The sequence below is a fragment of the Hemicordylus capensis genome, chromosome 3 (assembly GCF_027244095.1).
Source record: "Hemicordylus capensis ecotype Gifberg chromosome 3, rHemCap1.1.pri, whole genome shotgun sequence".
NCBI classification, from domain to species: domain Eukaryota; kingdom Metazoa; phylum Chordata; class Lepidosauria; order Squamata; family Cordylidae; genus Hemicordylus; species Hemicordylus capensis.
In genome coordinates this window covers 235,571,616-235,587,695 of record NC_069659.1, presented here as the reverse complement: position 1 = coordinate 235,587,695, position 16,080 = coordinate 235,571,616, and the positions used below count along the sequence as shown (strand labels likewise).

The window sequence follows — 16,080 nt, the reverse complement described above, 5'->3', positions numbered from 1 at the left end:
AAAGCTCCATCACGGAGCAAGGACTCAGAAAATAGTAGGGGAAAGACACACAAGTGGTTTTTGTTTGTTGTTGGTTTGTTTGTAAAACACGAAGGAAAACCAAGGGAAAACAAACTGGGAAACTAACATGACTCCCTTCCCACCCTCGCACACAGAGAAAGAAGAGAGAGGAAAGAAGAAAACAAGCCTGTCAGCAATCAAAAGACTGGGCAGCTTGTGGACCATCTGCGAAGCAAGACCGGACCGGAACTGGGTAAGGCGTGGCTGGGCAGCACAGTATATGCAGAGATTAAATCTGATTTGCCCTGTCTCATAGCATGAAAAGGATGACAACCCATCACGTAAGGATGCCCTCCCCATGCCTTGGAAAAAGTACTTAAACTTAGGAAGGAGGAGGAAGCAGCGCTGGAGGGGCTAGTTAATGGCACAATTTGTAGTGGGGGGAGAGATGGGGGCTTGGAAAAGCGGCTCTCGAGGTAATAGCTGTGCTCCTGGAGGGATTTGTTTCGCCAACACATGGAGCTGCGGTGGCTTCTCCTTCCTCTTCCTCCACCTCCAAACACCTGCAATTAGCAGCACCTGGCCCGAAGAGGCACCACCTGTCAATCACCCACCGTTGGTGGGGCCGTAGCAATTAGGCTGCTTCTAGTCCTTCCCTCTATCTCCCCCTACCCCCACACAATTCCTTTTCCTCCCTCTCTGTTTCCCCACAGCAAACCAAGGAAGCAAATAACACGCCCCCCAGCAAAAGAAAGAGGGGGAAATCTTTCAGTTCCCCATGAACCAGTTAGAAGTGTTCCCTTCCTCCCCCCCCCCCCTGCACCCCACACCCAAGGAATCAGCTCTCCAGCACATCCTCAAAGTACTTTTTCTCCCTGCACTGCCACCTTTCCCCACCGTTGTTGGCTCTTCCCCGACTCTCCTGCTGACTGCAGCAGGAGTCTTGGTTGGCAGCCTCATCATGGTTCTTCAAACCCACACAGGCAGTAAAAGCTAAGCTTGGCTTCTCTGGGTAACCTTCTAGCAGGAGTGGCCAGAGTGTCCATTCTTGCCAGGGTTGACCTACTGGAACCCAGCCTTTCCCTTCCTTCTCCCCTCTTGAGGAGCTGGCTGATATTTTCCAGCCAGCTCCCCCTACCAAATTGCACAAGGTTGCAAGTGGATAAGGTGTCATCATCATTTTCCAGTATGTTTAACAATAATGCATTGTTTATATTATCAAGGTAACATTAATTGTTGCCTAGTTTTAAATGTGCTGTTTTTACTTGTTTCCATTAGTTTTATCAAATGTTTACCTGTCTTTAAATTTCTGTTGCTGCCTGCCTCCTTCCTTCCTCGCTTCCTTTCCCCCTCTGAGTTATTCAAGCCAGACGTTCTTACTAAACTGCACTGGACTGCATATCATCAAAATTTTCCAGCATGTTTATTATCACTTATGCATTGTACATATTATCAATGTGACATTAATGATTGCCAGCTCCCTTGAGAAGTCCAAAATGCTGGGGAAAGCTGAAGGAAAGAGAAGGATGACCAGCAGCAAGGAGGATGGACTCGATTAAGAGAAAAATGAATGCACCACTGAGAGACCTTAAAGGCCAAGTTGAAGACAGATCATCCTGGAGAGCATCTATCTATATGGTCGCTAAGAGTCGACACCGACTTGACATCACTTAATCAATCAATCGATGGTTGCCTAATGATTGCCTAGTTTTAAATGTTCTGGTTTTACTTGTGTCCATTTACTTTATCAAATGTTTATCCATCTTCAAGAAGGCAAGGATGAATTCAAAGTTAGATAAACACAACTAAGACATCAGGGAGTCCCCCCCCCCCTATTTTAAATTATTTTACAGGCCACTTCTAACCTTCAGGGCTCATAGCAACAAAGAAGATGAAGACCCATTTCAATAGAAACTGTACAATTGCACAATATATTGTTTCAACATTGCTGCCATATTTAAATTGTTTAAATATTGCCACCAATGTCAAAGGGTCACGAAAATATAAGAGGTGTAATTTTAGCTAAAGAGGTAACAGGATGAGGAAGTTGACATAGAGTTTATTTTTTGTATGCTAGGTGGTGCTTCTTCCAGACAGTATTTACTTCATCAAAATAAGTATCAACGATCAAAAATATTAAATATTGGAACTTATATTTTGAGCTTCTTTTAGAGTTCCTATAGATATTTACTTACTTTGATGAAGTAAATACTGTCTGGAAGGAGCACCACCTATCATACAAATGTTGTAAAGTTGTGTGTGTCACTGAAGAAATTCCAAGTAGGAATCGAACCCCTTTCCAAAAACAAATCATTCTTTGCTATGTATATGCTCCTTTTTAGGGTTAAATCTTTCAGCTTTGCTTCTGCCTTGTTTTAGATTCTGCCTTGTTTTTATAATACTTAAATGTGAAGTGAAAGAAACTAAAAATCCAATTTTATAAATGTAATAGAATTGTAATACAAACTTCTTTCCTTCCATGTTTGTGGAATGTTTGTGTGAGCGCAAGTGATTCATTATCTATAGTGGCACATAAAAATGCACATTTGTGCATCCTGCCTTGATACTGATGCTCAGTACAAAACTCATTCTGTTCACAGTTTAAAAATATTAGAGGGAACACTAATCTCCAGTATGTCTCACCATCCTCTGAAGTGCAACTGGCAAGTATGAATGAGGGCCTTTTCCGAGACAGTGCCCCAAATATTGATCTGCCTAGCCCCCACTTTAGAGTGCTTTTATTGCCTCTTGAAGACATATCTGTTCAGAGCAGTTTTTGCTTCCAGCCAATTTTTTTTACAGTTGCTGTTGCCAGTACAGTTACAGTTTTCTCTGATCTGTAATTAGTTCTGATTAATTATTAGTTATTTTATTTGATTGTTGTTTTTGTCTTATTAACTGCCACAAATGCTTGCAGGAGAGATATACATTTTAATATAAGTTTAATTTAAATTTAAATCAACCCTCAATCCTGCATTAAAATCTATATGTGCACACGTGTGCTGCAATAGCCATTCCATATGTCAGATACTGGGGAGCCTCGTTTATCTCGGACACACTATCTGTGGTCTCACATATCTGTAATCGAGTAATGGACATCCGATGTCGGTATACGTGGAGGGGGAGGTTTAAAAAGGGTTAAATCCGTGTATATGTGGGTAGCCAGAAATGACCTCAGAGGTCATTTCTGACTGACATTTTGAGATCAGGAGCCATTTTATGGCTCATTTTGCGCAACAAAGGAGAAAAGCCATAATTTCCAGACATTTTTTAACTCTTGGGGGGCACTGCTGGACTGCTGGGGAACCATGGAGCATGGTAGACCACTTCCCCCCACATTTCTAGGGCCTTTTACTCCATTTTCCAGACATTTTTCCAACCTCCAGGAACCTAACCCCCGTATTTCCATGACTCAGTATTCACAGTTTCCATATCCATGTTAGTAGCATAGAGTGGAACCCCAATGAATACTGAGATTCTTCTGTACTAGTATTTGAATAGAGACATTCATGAATGATGAAATCTGATGGCACCAACAAACCATGTCTTAAGATTACACTAAAAAGCTTGGAGTGCAAGGGGGTGCGGGAGTGCATGAGCTCAAGGCAGGTCCTCATGCTTCATCATGTGTAGCATGTATATACTTTGGCCATGTGGGAACCAACCTTGTATACATCCAGACAGGGCCATCCCTAAAGGGGTGCAGGACTAAGGGCAAATCAGCATGTGCAGGGCCTCGACATTTTGATCTAATATACATCATATGTAAAATGCACTGAAAAAAATTCTCTTGCAATAAAAATCTTATTTCGAAAGAAGACACTTAGAGTCCCAACATGACTGTGCTTTTATTGAAAGGTCAGGTATAATTTTGAACAAGGCGCTCCACACTTTTGCATGGAGGCAGGATTAATGCAGTCCTCCCTCCCTCATTAAAGGACATGAGGAACTCCCAGCTGTAGGTTATAAAGATCCGTTTTGGCTGAATTTAGTCTTCCTTTTCATGAAAGAATCTTTTTCCATTTATCTCTCCGGTGTGTTTGTTTGTTTATTATAAGAGGATGATGACTATTAAAGGTTTAGCTGATTTTTGTCAACTACTTTATTATGATGTTTTGTATACCTGTACGGGATGAGATGTGAATTTTGATCATGTATTGGTGGATATGTGGTGTGTTTGTTTGTTTATTATATGAGGACGACGACTATTAAAGGTTTAGCTGATTTTTGTCAACTACTTTATTATGACGTTTTGTACACCTGTACGGGATGAGATGGGAATTTTGATCATGTATTGGTGAATATGTGGTCTTGTATTTACAATACATATACTATTTCTGTTGCGGCAGAACTAGTATTTTTTAAATTATTTTTATTTTCTTCTCCATTGATCAATCTGTTTTGAATCGTTTGAATATTTAGTTGCCTAATAACTAATTAAACTCGGGGGGGGGGTGTCCTGTGAGAAGAAATTCTATTTCTTCTCTGACAATTAGATTTATAGTTGAGCTTATAGACACTAACAGTAAGTAAGGAAGTAAATTTATTACAGCCCTTAGACCAGCTTAACATTTAAAATAATACATTTATAATTTACAAAATATTCGAACTGCTAATACAAGCTCTACAAAGTTTGGATGCAACAAAACAAAACTTGGCCACATTTATAGAAATAACAGATTTAAAATTTGACAGCAAAAAATCCAAGTAAAATTGATCCGTATGGCCAGGATGATTCCTTAGGAGAGGAGCAATAAACTTAATACGAGCATCCCTATAAAACTGACAATACAGAATAACACGAATAATTGACTCTATATCCCCTGAGCCACAAGGGCAATGACACAATGCGTATGGAACTCATTTATATTTCCCGTCTAGGAGTGCAGAGGGAAGGGCATTCAAATGAGCACGGGTCAATGCTCTCCTAAACTTAGGTAAAAACATATGATCTAAATAATCAGCCAGTTTGTGGCAGAAGCTTTGAGAGCCTATATAGATTCCCCTTGGTAGTCGAGCACACGCCTCCTGCAGATCTATGTCCAATAGTAGTTGCCTAACAAAACATATCATCTGATCTAAACCCCTCCCTAAGAGGTTTTCTTGGGACATGCCCAGTTGATGCAATTTTGTTTTCAGAGCTATTTCCCATTTAGATGTAAAGCTGTCAGTTAACACTAACACTAAGACACTAAACTGACTGGGAAGAAAGCCAAATGCAGCCAGAATCTGATTATACAAAACCAGATTTTCATTTTCAAGGTGGTAACCCCAACCTCTCTACGAAGAGCCACGTTAGCTGTGCCTCTGGGGGCTATAGGTACTTATATGATTTTCTGTATTGCTGTCTTTTGAACCTCTCATGGATTTTTTAGGGGGTAGCTGTGCTGAATTGTGTTTGGAGAAGAGAGCCAGTATGAAGTGATTGATGTGATCTACTACGGTATGGTTCAGGCACAGAATCATGCATAACCAGCCTATGCTCCGCCTGAGGGATCCTCCCACTTTATTTTATTGGTATTATAAACTGCATTAAGGCATATTTAAAATTATATATTTAAGACATATCTGAGACACATATTTGAGATACATTTAAAATTACGTATCTATTTTAGAGTTCTTATTAGCAGGATTGAATTCATGAATTTTGTTTAGATTCCTTCATCTGTTATTTACAGCATTGAAATTCAAGTGGGAAGATAGGTGTAACTGAATTGTATAGCATTTTGCTAGCGAAGCCTGCTGAAGAGGTTCTGGTCTTAAGTTTGTAACACCCTTGTCTTAATAGAACAAGGATTTTAAAATTTACTGAACTCACTTTTGTTTTTTTCTAAATTCATGTATGCTTTTCGATCATCTTAGATTCTATCTGTCCTTCAGCTTAATATATAAGATATAAGACTATTAAATGACTGCATATACCGTTTGTTATTTTGTATGGAACGTTTTAATTTCCTTTTTGGTGAAGTTGGGACAGAAAAGATTAGAAGATCTATGACTTTTTAGAAACCTTTTTATTTAGTTTTGGGAAATAATACATAATAAAACATTTTATTAAACATATACATTATAAAATTCATTAAATTCATTAAATGAAAGCTTTTGAATAAATTTTAGGCTTTCTAATTTTTATTTATACAGGTTTTAAATCAGATGAAGGACAAAACTGGAGCGAGGAAGTTCATATTCTCTCCTATAGAATACAGAAACTAATCATTAATATTTAACAACACTTTTGAGCTTGTGGGTTTGGGGCAGAGGGGGAGCCCATACTGCAGAACACTGAGGCTGTCTGGTTCTGTGCTTGAATTATTTGCATTGCTTATATTTTGTATGTCATGGCTGGGTTGGTTCTCTCCTCTTTAGACTGCTTGATGACCAATGAGGTTGGAGGGGGGGGTTTCTTCCTTGAGGGGTTAAAGATTCTTTATTGATGGCTATTGATGCCTAGTCTTAGATCTTTTAGACACAATTAATATTATTGTATTCTTCTTATGGTTTTTTTATGGATAAGATCTTGTATGTAAGCATGTATGGTTCTGTTGGACTCTCAGAGATGTAACTTTTCTGTTTTTACTTATAGTACTAATAAAAGCATTTATAAAATGCTTTTTGTGACTGTTTGGGACTAAAAAACACAAACAGCTTTTTGTACAGACTGTGCCTTGGCTAGTTCCCTCCTTTTGCAAGTTTTTTTTTTTTAAAAACCACTGTGAAGGAAGATTCTTGGGGGCACAAACAGCAACTGAACTCACAAGAATGTAAGAATATAAAAACAAGTATATTTATGCAAATATGCATTAACAGAAACATTTCAACATGCATCTTAACATATTCCCATCCCACATGTTTCTTTCCCCACTCTGCCCATTCCCCCCACCCCCGTCTCTAAAGGATCCAGTATTTAAGCAACTGAATTTGCATGAATGTACAAATGTACAAGTCTCCTTGAGCAGATACACACTAGCAGAAACATTCTGACATTCTAAACTCCAAGATCCCTGGTCCCCAGACCAGCCCATACAGCCACCAACACAGCATAAAAAAGACAGGAGAGGAGAGACTAACAGAGTAGAGACTCAATGATTTTACTGGCTTGGGCTCAGTTGCTGGTCTCTCTCATCTCTCTTGAGGCTGCTGCTTCTGTGTGGTGGAGGGAGAGGAGCCTCTGCCTGCTGCCTGTGCAGCCAGCCTGCATAACAGGCAGCAGCTCCAGTCCAGCCAGCTTCAAGCCTCTCCAGCACAGCACTCCTTCTCACCTGCCTGCTGGCACGCAGGACTCTGCGTCAGAGATGATATGCCTCCAGGCACGGACTCTGTGCGCAGGCTAAGAGGAAGGGCAGGAGGCAGCTCAGGCAGAGCAGTGATGCAATTGGCACATACTTTGTTGAGCTTTCTAGCATATGCCCGCTTCTTGGGAGCAGTTCTCATCCAACTGAAATTACTTGTGAGTAAACAGCATGCTTCAGATCGAGGTGCCCCCCCCGTGGGAAATAGCAGCTGAGCCCGCAGGGGTGGGGTGGGGCATGATTTCCTGCACAATCGTGTTATTTCATCCTGCTACTGCTACTCAGATTTAGCACTCCCACTTGCCCCTTTCCGAATGTGGCTCAAGAGACACTCAAAGAGATTTAGAGGCCGCTTTTCAGGAGGAGCAATTGCCGCTTGCATAGGGAGATGCGGGGGGGGGGGGGGGAGGAGGAGGAGAAATGAGACCCTTATTTGCCACGCATCCCCAGCATACCCTCCGGGATCCCAGTCAGGCGGGGAAGCCTCTCACGCTCCATGTCGTTGGGGTAGTAGGGATTCACCCAGAAAGCCTGGTCAGGCCCGTCCGTCACAGAGGACTCAGAGCACACACACCCATGCCAGTGCCGTGGTTGCCGCGCCAGCCAGGAGCTGAGGCAAGAGGCATGACATGAGGCTGCCAAGCGAGCGGAGAGGCAGGCTGCTTTCCGCTCACTCAGCCACTGGTGTGCGCCGTGGGGCAGGGCCTGTCCAGGCGGCCTGGGGCAATCGCACCGGTCGCCCCGCCCCAAGGACAGGCCTGCATCCAGAATATAAGAGGTCAGTGCTAAAACCAGGTCTCTTAGTGATTATTTGTTTTTGTTTTTAAATCACCTTCAATAACATTACACACTGAATATCCTTTAGGAATGGAAGACAGTCTTAATGGTAAGGAAATGCACTAAACACTTAAATAGGATTTAGACGAGAAGGTGAGGGAACAAAAGAAGAGACCAGGGAGATGCCTGCCAAGAAGCAGCCAAGTATCTGATGGCTGCCAACATGTCCAATTGCTGCAGAGAACAGGCAGTAGCCCAGCGTCTCTGCCAGCATCTCCTCTGCTCTTGTAGGAACTGATTCCCCCATGAGACCTCCTATTGGCTAAACCTTTAAATAATATCAAACGTTTAATAAATAAAATATGATTTATATCCCTAATACTCTTTACAATAAGAGCATGAACTTTTAAAAAAGCAAAAAATCCTTTAACTAATTCAGAGAGATGCTGAACATCCAGGTTTCCTAATAAGAGCAGAGAAGTCCTGTCACCAACCACAGGAAATTTCCTGCTATTGTATTTTTAATATACAGAATATTGGTTGGTCTCTCAGAGGGATATCATCATTGACACATCTCTGGTTATTCATCTCCTTTCTGATATCACTGGTATGCTATTTTTAGGTGTTACTGCTCTTGGCAGATCAATTTATGGAACACCATGTTAGATAATTAACTCTAGTAGGATGAGACTTGAAAAGTCACAAAGCACAAAAGGCAGGAAACACAAAAGGCACGAAGCAAATTCCTCTGGCACAGAAGGGTTAATAGGTGGTGACTCAGACACTGATCATCCTGGAATTCTAGCACCATTGTTCATCAATGTTTTCAGAGCAGTAACTGGGAAATGAAAAAGGACACTTTTGGTAGGTTAATTCTTAATACCTTAAATTAAAATAATTAGATTTCAAATAAAATGTTTACAAGCAAATGGCAAATTAAAAGAGCTGCTCTCTGAGCTGTAGTCATAAATGGCTCTAAATGTCTATTGCTTTAGCTCCTTTCTGTTGTTAATATTATTACTTTTACATTTATATCCCGCTCTTCCTCCAAGGAGCCCAGAGTGGTGTACTACATACTTGAGTTTCTCTTTCACAACGAACCCTGTGAAGTAGGTTAGGCTGAGATAGAAGTGACTGGCCCAGAGTCACCCAGCTAGTATCATGGCTGAATGGGGATTTGAACTCGGGTCTCCCCAGTCCTAGTCCAGCACTCTAACCACTACACCACATGAAAGAATGTGTTGGTAATACATAAAAATCATGATTTACTATATTGTGCTAAATGTCTGAAAACACTGTGCACTCTGTGTGTGTGTGCGCATTGGTAGGAGAGGCAGAAATCCTGCAAGTCAGAATCAGTTTTGTATTATTAATCATTCCCTTTCTCTTTTATCTATGTTTAATTACTATGAATTTCTAAAGCAAGCCATTCCACTTCTCTTCATTATCCACTCACTCAGTTCTGCACTTGTAAAATGTCCTGCAGGCTTGTCTGGCAGGACAGTGAGCTGAGCGGGGAGGGAGATGCAGACAATATCTGCATTCCCCTCCCCTTTTGCAGTACGGAAGAGAAGTAAAAATCATGCCTGCTGCCGCATCCCCTTCCCTGCATACTGCCCTGTGAGACAAGCCTTCAGGACAGCTAGTTTACCACTCCTTGCAAGGGCAAAATGCTCTTGCTTCACCCTTGTAAGGTGCATAACATGTCAACCATTATTTTTAAGGTTTTGAGAATGGCTGGCAGAAAATGAGAGAGAGAGGCTGGTTCAGATCTTGCAAGTAACTATTCCATTTCTAAGAGTCTCGTAGCACCTTAAATACTAAGTTTAGTAAACAAGATCCAGACAAAAACATAGCACCAAAGTAATAACTGACAGAGTATACCATTTATTGCTAATGTAAAAGCTGCATGTTAACATACTAATATTATATCTAATATAACATGTGTCACAATTTAGGAACTTGAACATAAATACATATGCAGACAATGGCTTACCAAAAAAAATGTGCAAAATAGCAAAATCTTCAAAAACAAGGAGGATTGAAAATGAAGGATTAGAAGTCCTGCCAAATGTGTTTCAAACTACAATAGGTCTTTCTTGGTGGTATAAATATACTGTGGCTGACATCCGAACGCTGCATTTGCTCAAAGATGTTGTGCTAGCACAAGACTGCAGTGCTAGTTAGTTGTGGCTAAGGCTGGAGAAAGCATCCAGATTAATGTTGCACTAGCTTGTGAAATAAGGTGCACAGCCTGTGGACTTTTGCACAATAGTGCAACTCCAAGAATCCCTGTGATTTAGTACAACTCTGCGATCTGCTTAGTGCAGGGGTAGGCAACCTTGGCACTCCAACTGTTGCTGAACTCCCACCTTCCTCAGCTGCTATAAATTGCCAACCCCTACACATTGTTCATTGCGCAAGCAATGTTGGGATGTTGGCTGCTGCCTCGACAAGCTTCCCAGCTCAAAATATCAAAAGAAGGCTTGCAATCTTCTGTTGGTAAAAAAATCAAATAAATATGAAACCTAATTCAAACCTATACTTTCAAACCTACCTTTTTAAGGTTTCAAAATTATTGTGATATATGCAAATTAGGTTTTAATATCTGGCTATGTTTTCTTATGGTATGTTGTGTGAATTTTGTTTTAACTACAGAAGATATTCACATGCTTTCAACTGGACTTCTGTACAGCCAGGTTTTGTCTTGGTTGCACCCACTGGTATGAATCAATTTAAGTCTCTGCTTTGTGTCTTATTTGAGCTATTACTTTATTTAAATGTTAACTATGTCAGGGAAGGCTCATCCCTTAGGGCAAAGTGGCCAGACACCCCCAAAGTCAGCCCCCCGCCAATTTAACTTACTTTGTGATTGCTGCCCTCCTGTCCTTCTCTGCAGCTTGCCTAGCCAAACTGCAATGTTTACATAGAGTGGGCGACAGTACTAGGCTCTGTTGAACAAACTGAGCACCTGTCAATCATGATTTACATATTAATGAAGCACCCGCTAATGGGAAGGCTTGCCTTTATTTTTAAAAGGTCAGCTGGCAACGACCTGCCAGCCTAGCAGAATTCATCATTTTGACTGACAGCACTGGCAACCAATCACAGTGGCCAGAGTGGAAGCCAGGGAGAGTCTTCAAGTTTGAGGCAAGAGAAGGAATTGCCATTTTGATCAATCAGTGCTTTCAGCAACAGCTTGATCAAACAATCTATTTTTTTTTACTATTCTACTTTTTAAAAAATCATACTTAGAAGAATGTTATTTGAAAGAGACTTTATAATACACATTAGAACAGTGGTGGTGAATATGTTTGTGGTACACATCCCCCTGCAGTTACAGCTGCTGTTGTGGCAGCCAGATTGCCCTTCTTTAATGCCCCCAATGCTGTTCCACCCAATCCAGGCTGCCTGCTCCAGGAGTCGGGCTCATTGTAAAGGCCTGGGTGGTGGGCAGAGCGGCCTGTGCACAGCCAGGATGCCCTGTTTATGGTGCCTGCCTTACTTCCTAGCCAGCCCTGAATTCTCCCCCTCACTGGCCTGCTCCCTCAGCTTACACACAGGCAGCCCGGCCATCACCCCCCACCCCCACAGTAGCCTGCTCCCTCAGGAGTGCCGCCTGGGCCCACTGGCTGATGAGGGAGCAAGCCACATCTCCAAGGCTGCACACATCGCCCCGCCTTTCCCCCACTCCCCGCCAAATTCTCCCCCGCCCGCTTCCTCAGTCCAGGCAGTGCTCCGAAGGCCCGCCAGCTGACCAAGGGAGCAGGTTGTCTCTCCGAGGTCACACACACGGCCCAGACTTTCCCTCCCCCCAGTTCTCCCCCTCGCCAGGCCCAGGCTGACGGAAGGAGCAGGCCACGTCTCTGAGGCCACATTCACAGCCCGGCCTTCAGGAACATTAAGGCCAGCTGCCTTTTCTCTTTCAGCAGAGCCAGCGTGGTGTAGTGGTTAGAGTGCTGGACTAGGACCGGGGAGACCCGAGTTCAAATCCCCATTCAGCTATGAAACTAGCTGGGTGACTCTGGGCCAGTCACTTCTCTCTCAAGGAGCTGCTCTGGGCTCCTTGGAGGAAAAATAGAATATAAATGTAACAACAACAACAACAACAACATCATAGGAAGCTGCCATATACTGAGTCAGACCATTGGCCTATCTAGCTCAGTATTGTCTACACAGACTGGCAGTGGCTTTTCCAAGGTTGCAAGCAGAAATCTCTCTCAGCCCTGTCTTGAAGAAGCCAGAGAGGGAACTTGAAACCTTCTGCTCTTCCCAGAGCGGTTCCATCCCCTGAGGGGAATGTCATACAGTGCTCACATGTGGTCTCCCATTCAAATGCAACCAGGGCAAAACCTGCTTGGCTAAGGGGATGTCATGCATGCTACCGCAAAACAAGCTCTCCTCCCTTCTCTCTGCCCCAATTCTCCCACTCACCAGGCCCAGGCTGACAGAGGCTGCATCTCCCGGGCCTTCTCCTAGCCTTGCCCCCACCTCGGAACAGTGAAAACAGTGGGGGTCGCCACCAGGGAAACAAGCACACACCTCATTCAAGCGATCAGATTGGCTGGACAGTGGCAGGTCAAGGAGCAAAGTCAGTGGGGCTGTTGCTTGGGGAGATGCTGCTGCTTGGGGTGATGCTGCTGCTCCGCATACTGCAAAATGCTATCTTTCACCTTCCTTTCCAAAGGCTGCACGAAGAGAGAGGAGATGGGATGGCTCTTGCTCCTGCTTAATTTTCGGCTGCTGCCACCTGAGCAACAATCCCTCCCTCCATTTCCCCCATGACTCGCCTCCCCTCCCCTCCAGTTCTCTCACCTTTGCCCCTGGTGCCTTTCCCTCCTCTGCCTTGATTTTTTCCCCTTCTTGTATTTGCCTCCTCTTGCCCCCTTATTTCCCTTCAGCTCCTTTTCTTGATTATCTTCTTCTGCTCTTCCTTTCTCTCACATTCACTTCCTTACCGTTTCTCAGATTTTCTTCAGCTTTCTCTGTTTTTCATCTCATTCTCTATTCCTCTGCACCATTTCTCTCTCACTCCTCTTCCATTTCCCCCCTCATCCTCTTTCAGTGTTCTCTCCTTTCTCCCACTCCCTCCTTTATCTTCTTCTCTGCTTGCCTCTCACATTCTTTTCCTTTCCTTTTCTTCTTTCAGCTTTTCATTCACCACAGCCTTCACCTCATTTCCCCTCTCCTCACACATTTATCCATTCCCTTCCACCAGTTATTTATTTTCACCCTTTTTCCTCCCCCAAGTTATTTCTCTTCACCCTCATCCTCCGCTTTCCTCTTCCAACCCCTTTTCAACCCATGTATCCTTCTCTTCCCCATGTCATTTCTCTTATTCTCCTCTTTTCCCCTTCTCGCCAGTGCTTTCTCTTATCCAGTGGCCTTTTGTAGCTGGTCTGTGCTTTACTTGTGGCGTGTACAGTACTTTTTGTGTGTGCGCACAAGCACACACATGCATTGTGTTTTGATCCTGCCATGTTAGATACAAATCTACACACTACTGCAGTAAGCACAATAAAGCAACTGATGCTTCCCGTATTTCACTGTATCTCTGCTGATGAGCAATGGAGATTGCTCCCATTTGATCCCATTGTTTGCAAGTTGTTGCTAAGGCATTTGATCCCATTGTTTGCAAGTTGTTGCTAAGGCATCCGCTTAGTCCTGGCTCCCCCTCCAGAGCTGCCCACCAGTGTTCCCTCTATTTTTTTCATCAGTGAGCGAGATGAGTTTTGCTCTGGGTGGCAGTATCAAGGGAGTGTGCACATATGTGCATTATGTGCCACTATAGATACCACACACACACACCCCATAATTAATATACAAATAAACATGAATAAATATATGAAATTGTTTACCTTCACCAAAAGCACTGATAACTACACCATTAGACAATTCAATACCTTACTTTGGTTTTTATTCACTTTGTGTGTGCCAATTTTCTTTACAAGGACCAAATAAAGAAAATAATTTCTCTCAAAAAGTGTGCATTTGTTGTTTTTAAAATGTTTAGTCTGAAATGCCTTTTTAATTAACAGTAAAAATAAGCTGTACATCAAATTTCACATCCTGTAATTTCTGCGAACAGTGTTCTCATTTGAGCAACCAACTTGGTATTGGACAATTAGTGTGTCACTGCTACAAGATAGTCATTTCACAATATGCACAGCTTAATTAAGCATTATTTACTTATCTTATTGTTTTATGAAAATATTTAAAAACTATACTTTGCATGAAAATCACTTCAAGGCACAACATTAAAACCAAATATAGCCATTAAAAATATTTACCAAAACTGTCAAATATACAGCAGGATGGCGCTAAAACCAGCAAAGTGGGGGGTGGGGTGGGGCTCAATATAGCAGACAAAGCACAATATTTTCCACACTCATGGATGCTCAACTGCGGATGTATATATGCATAAGACAGAGGTTCAAATAAGCATAGTAGCACATCTTAAAGACACCCACAGTTGCAGCAGATCCACTGCTCATGAGAGTTGCAGCAGGAAAAAAGGAGCATAAAGCTTTCTGAGATAGGAAATCCCAAACTATCAAGCTCTATCTAATTTAAAATGTAATTCAGTACTGCAATACACACTTTATATATATATATATTTTTTGCTGCTGAGTGAAAATCAGAGTAAAAGGATTCCAAATACCTGCTGAAACAGCTCTCATATTCAGTCAGCAGCAGGACAGTCCCTAGGAGGGTGCAGGGCTGAGGGCGAGCAATACTCCCCAGCCACTAGGGATGTGCACGGAACCGCAGATGTGCAGTTTGATGCCAGCGGGGGTGCCACTTTAAGGGTGAGGGAGGGTGCACTCACCCTTCCCGCTGCTTTCCCTCCGCCAGCACTCCTTCCCGGTAAAAACCCTTCGGGGCGGCAGCATACTTCCTCGGCTGGAAGTACCAGGTGCACGTCAGACGGGTGCCCCTTCCTCGGCTGGAAGTACTGAGTGCATGTCAGATGGGCGCACGCTCACCCGGTACTTCCAGCCAAGGACGGGGAAGGGGCGGCAGGGAGATACACTGCTACCCCGAAGGTTTTTACCAGGAAGAAGCCCCGGCGGCGGGGGGAAGCAGCGGGAGGGGAGAGTGCACCCTCCCCTGCCCTTAAAGTTCCCAACTGGCGTTGAACTTTGAACTGGCCCCGGTGTTCGAACCTGTTTGGAGGCCCGTAAAAGGGCCTCCAAACAGGTTTATGCACATCGCTATCAGCCACACTCCTCTACAACTGTGCTGCTCCTTGCCCCCTCCCAAATGAAAGAAACAGAGCAACTCAGTGAAAAAATCCCATCCCTACATGATGCTGCTTTGCTAGCTGCCTCTGGGATGTGGATTTCAAAAGGAAATGGCAGCAAGTCCTGATCAAACTCCATTTATTGGCACAGATCTCCGCCTTGCCAGCTCACTGGCAAAGCAATCTGACCTGCCTGTGAATCTGCCTTAGATGAGCATTTTCTTGCTTCCTGTTTTTCTTTTTAGCCGTTTCTCTTTGGAACAAACAAAACCCATGTGCCACTTTTTCAGCACCTCTTCCATTTGGGACTTTTCTAGGAAGTTTCATGGGCAACCGCAGCAGACTCAGAGTCAGCACAGCAACGGGAAGGTTAGCTCTATTTGATTATGCTGCTTGTCTCCCTGCAGCACCGCCCTGCCTTGGTCCACCCAAAGTGGGAAAACAGCTCTCCCACTCTGACTGCTCTGACTTGAGAAGCAAGCAGCCACCTCCGCGCTGCATGTTTCCTCCCAACGCCTGCCTGCCCTGCAGCCTATGGAGGGAAGGAAGTGCACTCATCTGTGAGGAGTGGCAATTCCGGCCGCATCAAGAGGGAGCTAACATGGGGGGATGGCAGCGGTGGGGAAAAGGGCAGAGGGGAAAGATGCCACTGTAACTGGAGCACAGCACGAGACTTGCAGCTGCTGGAATCCACTGAGCGGAGAGTGGAGCATGCACGCCTTAGAGGGAACATAGCTGCCCACCTCTCACTACCTGTGGCTCCATCTTTGA

The 16,080-nt window shown here is 43.5% G+C and overlaps 1 protein-coding gene and 1 long non-coding RNA gene across 9 annotated transcripts in view; both read right to left on the bottom strand.

Moving 5' to 3' along the window:
- The window catches only part of LRRC20 (leucine rich repeat containing 20), a 183,966-nt gene that overhangs the window by 38,340 nt on the left and 129,546 nt on the right, over positions 1-16,080 (bottom strand). The gene's annotated exons all lie outside the window — the stretch shown is intronic.
- Positions 4,531-13,849, bottom strand: LOC128351815 (uncharacterized). The gene is made up of 2 exons (XR_008320055.1): positions 12,501-13,849; positions 4,531-8,904 (listed from the first exon to the last, which is right to left on the bottom strand). It is a non-coding gene; the product is annotated as an uncharacterized LOC128351815 (long non-coding RNA).